Here is a 10565-nt window from a genome sequence, read left to right as displayed (position 1 = left end):
TGTATCCAGTTTGCAAATTAATTCCAATTCAGCAGTCTCTCGTTGGAGTCTGTTTTTGAAGTCCTTTTGTTGTAATATTGCGACTTTTAGAATGTACTACGGCTCCTGCCATTGGTGTGCTGAATGCAGAATCAGCAGTTTCATCTGGAGGCATGTGCTTTGTTTGTGACATAATGAAGGGTTGTAATGGAGAGTACACTTGGTTACCTCCCAGTATAGCCGGACAATCAAAAGTGGGGAGCCCGTGGGAAGCTGTGTGAATGGACGAGAGGCTCCCTCTTTTCAGGAAAGGGCTGAAATCCCAAGTGCATTTTCCTGACTTCTAGAAGAATTGTAAAAAAACAAACAAACAACCCCCTATCCCCACCCAAACAACACTTTATTTCATGCCAAAACATGTTGGGGAAAGGGGGGAAGTTACTTTCCTCGCCAGCCGGCCTAACGGGGCCAAAGTCTGGAGTCCTAACTTTAGTTTTATTGTGTCCTTACTCAAGCAAAACCCACAGTGACTCAAGTGAGAGTTTAGTATTTTTCTGGATCGCTATGCTAGAATAAATTGCCAATGATGAATTATGTTCTGTTAAATCACCAGGGAAAAAGAGAGCACCAAAAAAAGCTGGGGTGCAGATGCCCTGGTGTACTCCCCATCTAACACACACAGCCAAAAAGACAGCACTAACACTGTAAAACAAAACATCAAAGAAGGTTACTCCCTCCTTGATATGTACACACACCACATGCATACAGAGATGTCAGCCTGCCCTCACCCTGGGTAGTCTTGCCTTCTAATACTGTAGTAACACTTTGTGACATTGTGGCACTCAACTTTCTGGAAGCTAAAAGCAATAACACACTTCATTTTCCTTGTTTTCTAATCTTTCTGCCTTAAACTGATTTCCTTATTCTTTCTGTCTGCACCTGTCTCTTTCTCTTCAACCATTTTTATGTTACTAGTTTCCACTCAGATTAATTTTGTACACCCCTTTCTGCCTCTTAATCTCTGCCTTCTTCCTTTACCCACCAGTCCTTATTTCTGCATGCTGCCCTGGCTCTCCATTCTCTCCCATTCTTCCCCACTCTTTCCTGATTTCCTCATTTCCACTCCACTCTTGGCTTCCTCTTGACCCATTCTGGCTCCTTTCTATCAGACCTTGTTCCATTGGATACAACAGACACTTTCCCTGCATTGGAACTCAGTTACCCCTGCACCTTCTGCAGGTTGAGTATTAGCTCTCTGCTCAGTTATCTGAGCCATGGGTAGCTGGACACTCTCTATATATCACGCTCTAACAGACTATTCAGGTTTTGAGTCCCAGAAAGATGTAGCGAGAGTCTGTTCTGAATGAATGATTTGGTCTCTCCAGGGACTTCAGAGAGGAAAGTCCATATCTTTGATAGAAGGATGCCTGCTGACTCCAAGGAGTGGCCTTGGAATGTCCCTGCCCAGCCTCTCCTCTGCCCTTGGGAAGGAAGGAAATGAGAAAGGGGACTATATGTCGAAGGTAAGCCCCAAAAGCTGGTCATAGTTCCAACTGGAAGGAACTCCAACACTGTAGAGAATAAGATCCTAGTATTCTGTGTCATAGGACTACATGGTGGAAAATATGTGGTCAGTCACTGCAGCCCTGAAGGAATCCAAAATACCACTATGTGCCTCAAATGTATAGCTATGGGCTCAGCTCAGGGACACTGCAGTATCTAAGTCTACCCCAAAGACTTCATTGTCAAAGCAATGAAAGGGCTAGGGATGAGTCTGATGGAGCGCAAAAGAACATGATCTCACCCTGGAGGTCTTGAGTTGCCAGGATTTTCCTGAAAAGGGAGCTGATTTTGTGCAGACGGAATACAAGCTCTTTAATGTCCCCATTAGGAAAATTTCTATTAAAAATACAAACCCAGACACACACACTTTAATATTAATGTGAAAATTCTCCTGTTTATGAAATCATCTCTTAAGAAAAGAAGAAGCTGTTTGTTAGCAAAATGAAATCCAGACAAATATTTATAGGTACGTTCAAGTGGCTTTTTATGACATGGATTGACTGTCTTTAAAATCGTCCCTTTGACACCATTAAGCACTGTACTGGCACTTGGAATAAAATTTATGAATGTATTATAAGAGTCAACAAGCCAGCGGGGGAAAAAAGAAAAGAACCCCATATAAACAGTGCTTCAACTTAAGAACTAGAACAAAGAAGATCATAATTTTCAATAGTTCATGGGCAGAAAATGAGCCAAGAAGGCTGTTGAAAGCTGACACAAGCCCTGGCTTTTTTGTTTTCCCCCTCCACTTAACAGGAGTATCTTTAGGTGCTGCCAATATGGCAAATCCCTTTGTGAGCTGCTCCTCACCTTTTCTGATTTGCTCTAATAGCTGTTTTTTTCCTCTCTCCACAAGAATATTGGCTTCTTAAGAGAGGGAAAGAACAGGATGAATCTCAAGAATCTCACCTGCAATATCATTTTATGGGAGAAACAAATGTCCTGTGAACTATAGTGAAGTGTTGCATGAGATTTAATAATGATATAGTTTGAACTTTTTTAGTAAGTGGATGAATAGATGTCACCATACTGGGTGTAACCAATAGCCAAATGTAGCCCTGTTGAAGGCAGCGATGAATGTGAGCCATGGTAATTGTTCTGTTCAGATTAATCTGTAGCTACATTTTCATGTGTCTGCATATATAAGTGGTACTCATTGTTGCTATCACAGGTTCCCCACTGTATTTTGACGTGCATTATATAAAATAGTGACTCATCAGGGGCCTGGTACAAACCCTATTAAAGCCAATGATCTTTCCATGGCTTGAGAGGATTTAAATCAGGACCTGCTGTCCGTAAAAGGGAGCTTCATTCTCTTTTTCATTTCTTCAGTGAGAGCTAGTCACTTCAAGTGGGAACAGTCCCAGATGGTGGGCATCTAGGAGGATATTGCTGGGATGATTCTGTCACTCTATTAGAAGAAGGCCTGAACAAAGAGCTGGGCTCTCCTTAGAGGTATAAGGGTCGAGCTCAGCCAGCTCTCTGGTTGAGTGAAATCGATAGTCCAGGGTCCTCCACACAGAAGGCCCTTAACACAGAGTATAGAGGTACTCACTGGTCTAAGGGCTAACCTCAGTTTAGTTTCCTGCTCAGATGCTCAGGGAAAGATTATAAACTGACTCTTGTGGGTTGGAGGAGGGAGGATGTTTTCAGAGGACGAGGGGGAGGAGAAGGTCCGGCTTCACTGAACTAGGGTCATAGGGTCTGGGTTGAACCTAAGGCTGGGGAAGTTTTCTTTCTTTTTGCATATTTTAACTTGACTTGATTTCTAGTCACATAATCGTTCTCTTCTGAGGAAAAGCCCTTGCTGATTGCACCTGTGTTTTGTTTCTTATGAGCCATTTGACCAGCTCACAGCCCTATCACAGGATTCCCTTCTCCCTTCTTTCCCTGGATTTCCCTCCCTGGAAATCCATACACTATTAGAATGGAGGGGGAAAGGGCCTGCTTACTTCCTTTCCATTCCCTGGTGGGTACCCAGACACAGACAGACACTGGATATCGTGACTGACAGTGACGCAGAGAGGGAAATTAGCCCAGTGCCCTTGTTACTGAAGACTATGTATATAAGACAAAGAGCCTAATCATTGCCCAAAGTCTGCCCTGGCAGATGTCATAAAAGGGGGAGCAAGCTGCTCCTGAGAAGAGTTCATCACCACTGGCATGGAGTAAACAGTGTGTGGCTATGTCGACATGGCTTTTGCCATTTTTGAGACTCCGGGAGAAAAGGCACTTTGAATTGTGCCCAGGGGACTGCTCTGAATCTGCTTGGAATATCTCATACTACATGCAGATGCTGTGTGGACCTGGATGGAAAGTAACATTTTTTCCAACAAAAATATTTTCAACTGCTCAGCAAAAACACAAACAAACAGCCCTTCTCCCCTGAAAACTTTAGTCTTCAAACTGAACATTTCATTTTGGAAATGCCACCACAGTGCCCCTTGGGAGTTGGATTTTGGGCATTTCATGCCCCCGTTCTCCTTTTTGGCTGGTCTCCCCGGCCAGACTATATCTTCCATGATGCACCATGGTCTTTAATCCCTCTGATTGTGTTGCCAGAGTGTATCATGGGAAATATGGATTGGCCGGGGAACCCAACCCACAGAGAAGAATGGGGACATGAGGCACCTAAACCACAGCTCTCTTGAGGCACCCTGGTGGTATTTCTGAATAAAAAATTATCAGGTTCTGGGTCTTTGGTTTTTCAATGAAAAGCCGAAATGTTCAGCGAACCGAAGACACTTTTTTAAAAAAAAATCAAAAACCCAATTTTTTTGATGGACATTTTTTGACTAGCCCTAGTAATAAGGCTTTGGGGTGGGGTAGGGGAGAAGTACTGACTTTCAAAAGTGGTGAGGCCCCACAACTTTCTCTGATTTCAGTGGAAAATGAGGGTGCCTTGTATTTCTGAGAATCAGACCACTTAAGTTCCTAAATATGGATGTAGGTGCCTAACTTTAGGAGTATGATTTTGAAAATGTTTACTCTAGTGGCTTATCCAAGTGCACATAAAGCAGAGTGGGGAATAGATCTTTCCTGTGATTTAACCACTGTATCATCTGGCCTCCCTTAAATCGACTATTAACTGCTTATAACCTTGAACAGTAACAGATTTAAAAATAATATAAATGCATTTTAAAAATGGCTGGAAATTATTCTCTACTTTATTTTTCATTTGATATCTGAGTTCAATGTTCTTTGCTCCCTCTGCTAAGGTTGTTGACCTACACTAACATCTAAAGTAGTACACTAAACACAGCTCCCTATTCTCTGTTAGGTATTGGTGAGGCCATGAGTTGTTGCAAGGGAAACTCAGAAGCCTTGTCAGGTATCAATAATTAGCTTTTACAGCTCATTTTTAGGATAAAGCACTGCTCTTGGATGCATGTGACTCAGTTCTTATTGGAGTTGAGGATAGTTGCATGCACACATTCAAGGGAAGAATTTAGCTCTTTAGGTTTAATGGCCCTGTTTAGTAGTCTTTATGGAGAGGAGGCAATTACAGGACATTTGTCACGTCTCAGTGCCACATACATTTCCAACAGATCTGGAACATATGTGCATATAAGAGATCCTCAAAGTTTGAACGGAAAAAGGGGAGGAAAACAAAACAAAAACAAAAAGCCTTTAGTAATTGAAATAGAGAGGAACTGGAAAAACAAGTGAGGGATAATGAAAGAGCTATTATGGCTTTGCAAAGTTTGTTCCAGGGTTAAAGTCTGCCTGCTGCAGAGTTAGACTTTCTCCTGCTCCAAAACCATGTAAAAGTTAAACAGTTTAACAGTCTTAGCTGCTGTAAATCGTTATCCAAGAAGCCTAGTACTCTAGGCTGGCTATGCTTTATCTCTCAGAATTGCCTTATCCTTTTGTATTTAAGGTCATTTTCTAGTTTGTGGCATGACATAAATTGATAACAAAACCGCACAGCGTTGAATGTGACCTAATCGTCTATTTGTTTTCTTTCAAACACTGTCTCGTTGAATTATTGAGTCTAAGGCAATGACCTTGATGTAAACATATACTTTTGAACCTATGTGAGGATCAAAGCCAAAGTAAGGTTAAAGGGAATTTAGAGTCAGGGAAAGGGCTGCCTAAAAATTGGCATCATAATGTTTTCTAATTGTTTTTTCTGTGATGTGATGTCCAAGGTAAATTTAAGTTCACAAGTTAAAAAGATGGATTTTTCTAAATGCTGGTGCTACAAACTTCATGTGGCATCTGAAAATCCAGCAGAGTTCTTTCTACTCCTGACATCATCATTAAGAATGTTCTGCACAAATTAGTGGACAGTGGTGGTCATGATGCATGTGGTAGAATAGAACCCAGCTGTTTCCCACAGCTGTCTTGGCTATGAGGTGCTAACAGGAGTAAACAGTTGTCATGATCAATAAAGATAGTGATATGACTCAAAGGCAGCAAGAATGTTGAGAAAGAAGGTGTCATTTGTACATAGCCACTTTTCTGATAGTAACTACACTTCAGAAAGAAGGAAAATGGGATTTCAACCCTACCAAACTATATTTATATTTCTTACACGTATTGGCTATTTGTTTAAAGAGAAGAATGTGAATAGCTGTCTGGTATCATTTCTAACCCAAGCAGCCAGAAAACATATTAACAACCGAAAATAGAACTTTGACTCATTTGGAGATATTGAAGGGTGGGTTGTATTGGGAGTATGTTTCTTGGTTCTAATTTGTTCTGATTACTGTCATTGGACTTTTAAGTGGTATTTCAGAAATCTGTGAAAGCTGACCTGTTTCACTTCCCTTCATGTTATGGAGAATTAAGCCCCTGAAAACCCTATATGGACATGAGAATCTGCAGTAAGCTATGGGCTGCCATTTTCAAAAGTAGCTTCTGATTTCAGGTGCTTCACTTTTGGGTGCTCAGTCTGAGATACTTTGGACCTGATTTTCAGAAGTACCAAGCAATTGCAGCTTCTGTTGACTCCAGTTGGAAAGGAGGGTGCTCTGCACCTCTGAAAATCAAACACACAGGCTATGTCTACACTACCACTAACGTCAGTATAACTTATGTCGCTCAGGGGTGTGAATAAGCCATTCCTGTATGTGATGTAAGTTACACCAACCTAACCACCGGTGTGGACAGCGCTATGTCAGCGGGAGAGCTTCTCACGCCGACATAGCTACCATCACTCATTGGGGGTGGATTAATTAAGTTGACAGGAGAGCTGTCTCCCATTGGCTTAGAGCGGCTATATTAGAGAGCTTACAGCTGCGCAACTGCATCGGTGCAGCTGCATCGCTGTAAATGCTCTAGTTTAGCCATAGCCACAATGCCTCAAGTGAGACACACAACATGAGGGGCCAGTTTTGAAAATGTGGTCCTAAGTAACTCGCCCAGGCTCACTTATGAAGATGGTGACAGAGTTGGGAGCAGAATCCAGTTCTCTAGACCTCTAGGTGTTAGGTCTCTAGACCATGCTTCCCGTTATTGTTTGCTTGAAACAGAAGATTACTCATGATCACTAGCATGAGTGGTGGTTTCTTTTAAAAAACAGACATGTGAGGTTAGGAAGAGTGCTAAAATACTGCTGCAGCTATCTCATCTATTTGGTAGGTTTGCTGCCTTTCCAGTGACTATCTATAAATGTTAAGTATTTAAGAAGTTGACTTTCCACTTCTAAGTGGCTTTAAGCTGGAGATAGGTTTGATGAAAAATTGATTCTTCAGCAGCTGTAAATCCAAAATGGTAACAAAAAGTTTCTTTTTTCAGCCACGCAGTGTCTTTAAAATGTTAAGTTTTTTTTTATTTTATTTTTACAAATAGTCATTTTTCCAGCCGTTGAGCAGATCAACACTTTGCTTTTTTTTCATTTTCTGCTGGTCAGATGCTTTTTACAGTTTATTTTATTTTTTAGCAAGAAGGAAGTTGCGTTTGACTGCTTGGAGTTTTGTCTAAAAATACATTTGGGAGAGCAATTGAAGGAAGTTTGTCACTGATGCTTGGATTGTACAGACTTCTTCTGTTATTCAGATGGCTTTTTGGCAACGTTCTTAGAGAAACAAGGAGGGGCTCACAAGTGAAGGATTGCACTCACTGCATTAAAGAACTTTTTTGTAACAAAAGTGAATGTAGTAGCTAATCACTACAGATTTCGCCAGTGTGAACAGAAACCAGGGGAGACTATAATGCAGTATTTTGCTTCCCTGAGGAGTCTGACTGTAACTTGTGACTTTGGGAATATGGCAGATGAGATGATTGGAGACCAGCTCATTGAGAAAACAACCATGCTTCGTGTAAGAGAATGTTTACTTCTAGAACCAGAAGTTACACTAGAAAAAGCAGTAACCATTGCTACCCAGATTGAGTCAGCTACAGATGAAACCAAAATGAGAATGGATACAGGAGGCACAGTCCAGGCGGTGACTCCTTTGCAGAAAAGTTCACTGTCGCTGCAGACAAACAATTACAAGAGGAAAACTAGTGAAAATACAGTAAAATCATGCTTTCACTGTGGATGCCCACAACACCTTGCAAGCTACACAGGATGTCCGGCAAAATTAGCTCAGTGCAATCATTGCAAAAAGATTGGGCATTTTGCTAAAGTATGTCGCAGCAGCCAGTTCAATCAACAGGTGCATGCAGTTACAATACCAGATGTTACTGTGCTGAGCGTGGACAAAATCACTACTGCACATATTCTAGAACAAATAAAGTGCACTGTAAATGTTTCTGCCATACCCTCAGGCAAATCATACTCTATTCAGCTAATGTTGGACACTGGCTTGGCAGTATCTACACCACCTGATTCCATCTATTTGCATTACTTTAAAGATGTGCCTCTTACTGAACCCAAGCTTCACTTGGTGTGCTATTTGAAAAATCATATTCCAGTACGTGGCTGCCTGCCAGCAATAGTTACTTTAGGTGATTGCTGTGTAATTGCAGAGTTCTACATTGTCCACAAAGCCACTCCTATCCTTGGCAGAGATTTATTGGCTGCTTTAAATCTCAGGGTAGTTAATGGATGAATTGATCTTCCTCAGCAAAGCACTCTTGCGGTACACACACCAGTTTCAGCTGGGACCCAACTCCAGGTTGAGGAGAAACTCGGCTGTGCTTATGGGTTTCTGCATAAAGTTAAAATGCTGAATAATGTGGTGCCTGTGCGACAGAAATTACGGTGCTTATCATTTTCAGTCAGAGAAGCTGTTTCAGAGGAACTTAGAAAACTTGTTCAAGAGGACATTATTGAAGAGATTAACTCCTCGGAATGGGTTTCACCTATAGTAGTGACGCAGAAGAAGGGTTGAGGCATTCACCTTTGTGTGGACTTAAGGGAGCCAAATAAAGCTATTGTGATTGACAGCCATCCTCTTCCTCACATAGAATAAGTATTTGCAGAACTCCATGGAGCAAAGATGTTTTCTACTCTTGATTTGCAGAGTGCATACCACCAGGTTATGTTGCATGAAGATAGCAGAGACCTCACAGCATTTATTACACATGAGGGACTATTCCGTTTTAAACTTGTTCCATATGGTCTCGCATCAGGCCCAAGTGCCTTCAAAAATGATGTCATTGATTTTGAAGAATCAACATGGAGTTCAGTGCTATTTGGATGATATTATTGTGTTTGGAAATACTTTGGAGGAGCATGACAATAACCTGCAGTCTGTACTAAACTGCATCAGCAAAGCAGGCCTCAAGCTCAATAGGTCCAAATGCAAATTTAGACAAACTGAACTCTCCTTTCTGGGGGATACAATTTCACAGGCTGGACTAAAACCTGATCCGGCTCATATCCTGGCAATTTAAAATGCTCCTCCTCCAACAGATTTGCAAACCTTACGTTCGTTCTTGGGTCTTACCTCCTGGTATGCAAAATTCATTCCCAATTATGCTTCTATCATTGAACTGTTACGAGAATTACTATGGGAAAGTTCAACCTTAGTGTGGACAACGGATGCACAAGCTAGTTTCGAAACGGTGAAAGACTTGATTGTACATAGTCCAGTACTTGCACTATTCAGTCCTGCATTGCCCACAATTGTAACTACTGATGCTTCTGATTATGGACTTGGGGCTGTCCTCACACAACTGCATGAGGACAACATAGAGAGGACTGTTGCATTTGCTTCAAGGACACTAAGTAATGCTGAGAGAAAATATTCTACAGTTGAAAAAGAAGCACTTGCTTGTATCTGGGCTACTGAAAAATGGAGAACTTACCTGTGGGGCCACACATTCAAGTTGCGCACAGACCACAGCCCTTTGACGTTGCACACCATGAAAGGACTGGGAAGAGCAGTATATCGTATTGCTAGATGGTCTGCAAGACTACTCTCTTTCAATTATGAACTGGAATATAAGCCTGGAAACCAAAATGTGGTAGCTGATTGCCTTTCTTGCCTGCCTTTGCCTTCACCAGATGGTCCACCAGAGGATGAGGATGTAGTAGTTGCGCTTATTACAAGCACTCTTACTGCAGTTACAAGAGAACAATTTCAAGCTGCTTGTTCAGCGTGTCCAATTCAACAAAAACTATGGGAATTTCTGACAAAGAGATGGCCCAGTAACCCTAAAAACCTTGACCCAGTTTTGCTGCCTTATTTTAGAGTTCTGGATGAACTTTCTTTGCTCAATGGCTGTGTGCTACGAGGTACACACCGGCTACTTGTGCCAGAAGAATTACAGTCAAAACTCATACACCTGGCACATGATACTCATCAAGGAATTTTCAGAACCAAACAATGACTACGGGATCTGTATTGGTGGCCAGGGATGGACTCTCAAACTGAAGCACTCATAAAATCCTGTGTCACTTGCCAAATGCATGATAAGACAGCAGTGATATGTATCCCTCTATTACAGCCTGTTCCTCTTCCTGAATCTGCATGGGAAAAAGTGGTGATTGACATTGTAGGACCCTTTGATACTTCTCCAATTGGCTGTCGTTATGCCATCACCTTAATAGACTATTTCAGTAAATGGCCTGAGGTAGCATTTACATCGCAAATCTCTTCTGCTCCAGTAATTAAGTTCCTACCTTC

This window comes from Chelonia mydas, chromosome 8, assembly GCF_015237465.2.
Source record: "Chelonia mydas isolate rCheMyd1 chromosome 8, rCheMyd1.pri.v2, whole genome shotgun sequence".
In the NCBI taxonomy this organism is placed as follows: Eukaryota; Metazoa; Chordata; order Testudines; family Cheloniidae; genus Chelonia; species Chelonia mydas.
The sequence above is the reverse complement of the archived record's forward strand: the minus strand, read 5'-3'. Positions refer to the sequence as shown.